This window comes from Neopsephotus bourkii, unplaced genomic scaffold (genome assembly GCF_033783945.1).
Source record: "Neopsephotus bourkii isolate Nb327-2 ecotype Australia unplaced genomic scaffold, CSIRO-AGI_Nbou_v1 NB_152, whole genome shotgun sequence".
NCBI lineage: Eukaryota > Metazoa > Chordata > Aves > Psittaciformes > Psittacidae > Neopsephotus > Neopsephotus bourkii.
This window is the reverse complement of record NW_026900669.1, coordinates 45,148-48,261: the sequence shown is the minus strand read 5'-3', so window position 1 is coordinate 48,261 and position 3,114 is coordinate 45,148.

Below are 3,114 nucleotides of genomic sequence, written 5' to 3'. Positions count from 1 at the left end.
CTAGGCGGTAAAGGGGCTCAAGATAGTTGGTCAGCATTCAAGGACCACTTCTTCCAAGCTCAGGATCTGAGAGTCCCAATGGTCAGGAAATCAAGTAAGGGAGCTAGGAGACCAGCATGGTTAAACAAGGAGCTGCTGGGCAAACTCAAGTGGAAAAGGAGAATCTATGGATTATGGAAAGAGGGGCTGGCCACTTAGGAATATAGGACAGTTGTTAGAGGACGTAGGGAGGCAATTACGACAGCTAAGGCCTCCTTGGAACTTAATCTTGCAAGTCGGGTTAAGGACAATAGAAAGGGCTTCTTCAAATACATAGCAAATAAAGCTAACACAAGAGACAATATAGGCCCACTGCTGAACGAGGTGGGTGCTCTGGAGACAGAGGATATAAAGAAGGGAGAGGTGCTGAATGCCTTCTCTGCCTCTGTCTTTACTCCTGCAGACTCTCCCCAGGGGCCCCAGATTCCTGTAGCCCCAGAAGGAGTCAGGACAAAGGAGGAGTTTGCTTTGGTAGACGAGGATTGGATTAGGGATCAGCTATGCAATCTGGACATCTATAAATCGATGGGTCCGGATGGAATGCACCCACGGGTGCTGAGGGAGCTGGCGGAGGTCATTGCTAGGCCACTCTCCATCACCTTTGGTAAGTTGTGGGAAACGGGAGAGGTGCCTGAGGATTGGAGGATGGCAAATGTCACACCAGTCTATAAGAAGGGCAAGAAGGAGGACCTGGGTAATTATAGACTGGTCAGCCTTACCTCCGTCCCTGGAAAGGTGATGGAACAACTTATTCTTGACTCCATTTCTAGGCATATCAAGGATGAGGGGGCTATTAAGAACAGCCAACATGGTTTTATGAGGGGGAAGTCATGTTTGACCAACCTTATAGCCTTCTATGAGGAAGTGACTAGGTGGAGGGATGATGGTAGAGCAGTAGATGTGGTTTTTCTTGATTTCAATAAGGCATTTGATACTGTTTCCCACAGCATTCTCATAGATAAGCTAAGGAAGTGTGGGCTTGACGATCAGGTAGTGAAGTGGATCATGAACTGGTTGGAAGGAAGAAGGCAGAGAGTTGTGGTCAATGGTGCAGAATCTAGCTGGAGGTCTGTGACTAGTGGAGTGCCTCGGGTCAGTGCTGGGACCAGTGCTATTTAATATTTTCATCAACGACCTGGATGAGGGAACCGAGTGTACTCTCAACAAGTTCGCTGATGACACTAAACTGGGAGGAATGGCTGACACACCAGAAGGCTGTGTTGCCATTCAGCGAGACCTGGACAGGCTGGAGAGTTGGGCGGGGAGAAATTTGATGAAATTCAACAAGGGCAAGTGTAGAGTCTTGCATCTGGGGAAGAACAACCCCATGTACCAGTACAGGTTGGGGGCTGACCTGCTGGAAAGTAGTGAAGGGGAAAGGGACCTGAGGGTCCTGGTGGATAGGAGGATGACCATGATCCAGCAATGTGCCTTTGTGGCCAAGAAGGCAAATGGCATCCTGGGGTGCATTAGAAAGGGTGTGGTTAGTAGGTCAAGAGAGGTTCTCCTCCCCCTCTATTCTGCCTTGGTTAGGCCGCATCTGGAATATTGCGTCCAGTTCTGGGCCCCTCAGTTCAAGAAGGACAGGGAACTGCTTGAAAGAGTCCAGCGCAGAGCCACAAAGATGATTAAGGGAGTGGAACACCTCCCTTATGAGGAGAGGCTGAGGGAGCTGGGTCTCTTCAGCTTGGAGAAGAGGAGACTGAGGGGTGACCTCATCAGTGTTTACAAATATGTAAAGGGTGAGTGTCATGATGATGGAGCTAGGCTTTTTTCAGTGATATCCAGTGATAGGACAAGGGGCAATGGGTGTAAACTGGAGCATAGAAGGTTCCACGTTAACATCAGGAAGAACTGCTTTACTGTGAGAGTGACAGAGCACTGGAACAGGTTGCCCAGGGGGGTTGTGGAGTCTCCCACATTGGAGATATTCAAGGCCCGCCTGGATAAGTTCCTGTGTGATGTACTCTAGGTTACCCTGCTCTTGCAGGGGGGTTGGACTAGATGATCTCTTGAGGTCCCTTCCAACCTTGGGATTCTGTGATTTCTGTGATTTCACCTATCCTTGTTGGCTCCTCTATTACTTGCAGACAAACGTTGTCTTCCACACAATTGAGGAACCTCCTGGATTGCTTGTCCTGGGCTGTACTATCCCTCCAACAGATACCAGGGTGGTTGAAGTCCCCCATGAGGACAAGGGCCTGCTCCTATCTGTCTGTAGAGCACGTCATCCACAGTCCTTTTGATCATGTGGTCTATAACATATCCCCACAGTAATGTCTCCCATCGCTGTTCTCCCTTTAACCCTGACTCACAAACTCTCTATTGACTGCTCACCTATACCCAGACAGAGGTCCATACTCTCCAGCCTACCCCTAACATAAATAGCCCCACCCTGTCCCCACCTGCCAGGCCTGCCTTTTCTAAAGAGCCTGTAAGCTTCCATTCCAGCACTCCAGTCGTAGAAGCCATCCTACCATGTTTCTGTGATACAGTGGGTGCTTGAGGCCCCTGCACAGTTTGGGCCTGGAGCAAGTAGTGCTGCTTCCTCTCAGCTTCCCCGACATCTTTCAGCCTATTGATGGCATCCTGCAGCTCAGCCCCTGCTGCAGGAAGACCTCCACCAGTGGGCACAGAGTGCAGCCCTGCCCATTGTGCACCCTCCCCCTCACAAGACCAGTGCAGGCACTCTCTACACCCCAAGTGCTGCGCTGCAGCCTCCCTGCTCATCGACTCTGTCTGGGTGTCTACGCTGGCCTCCGCTGGGGCAGCCAGAGCAGAGCTCCCAGATCGGGCCCCGGTCATGAGGCGAGCGCTGCCCATCCCGCGCTCTTGCCTGCCCAAACTGCGGCGCCACGCCCTCACAGAGTCGTTGCACTCCCCGGGGCAGGTTTTTAACCAATCAGGGCTGGTGCCGCTCCTCCTGGCTCCGCCCCCTGTGAGTCCCTGCCCGCGTCAGCTGAGCTGCCTGCTCCTGGGCAGGCCCTGTCGAGGACTTGAGGCTCCCTCGGTGTCTCTCGCGCTCTGAGCTGAGGTTCCTGGGCGCTGAGCTTCCCCTCGCTCAGGTGTTGAAGG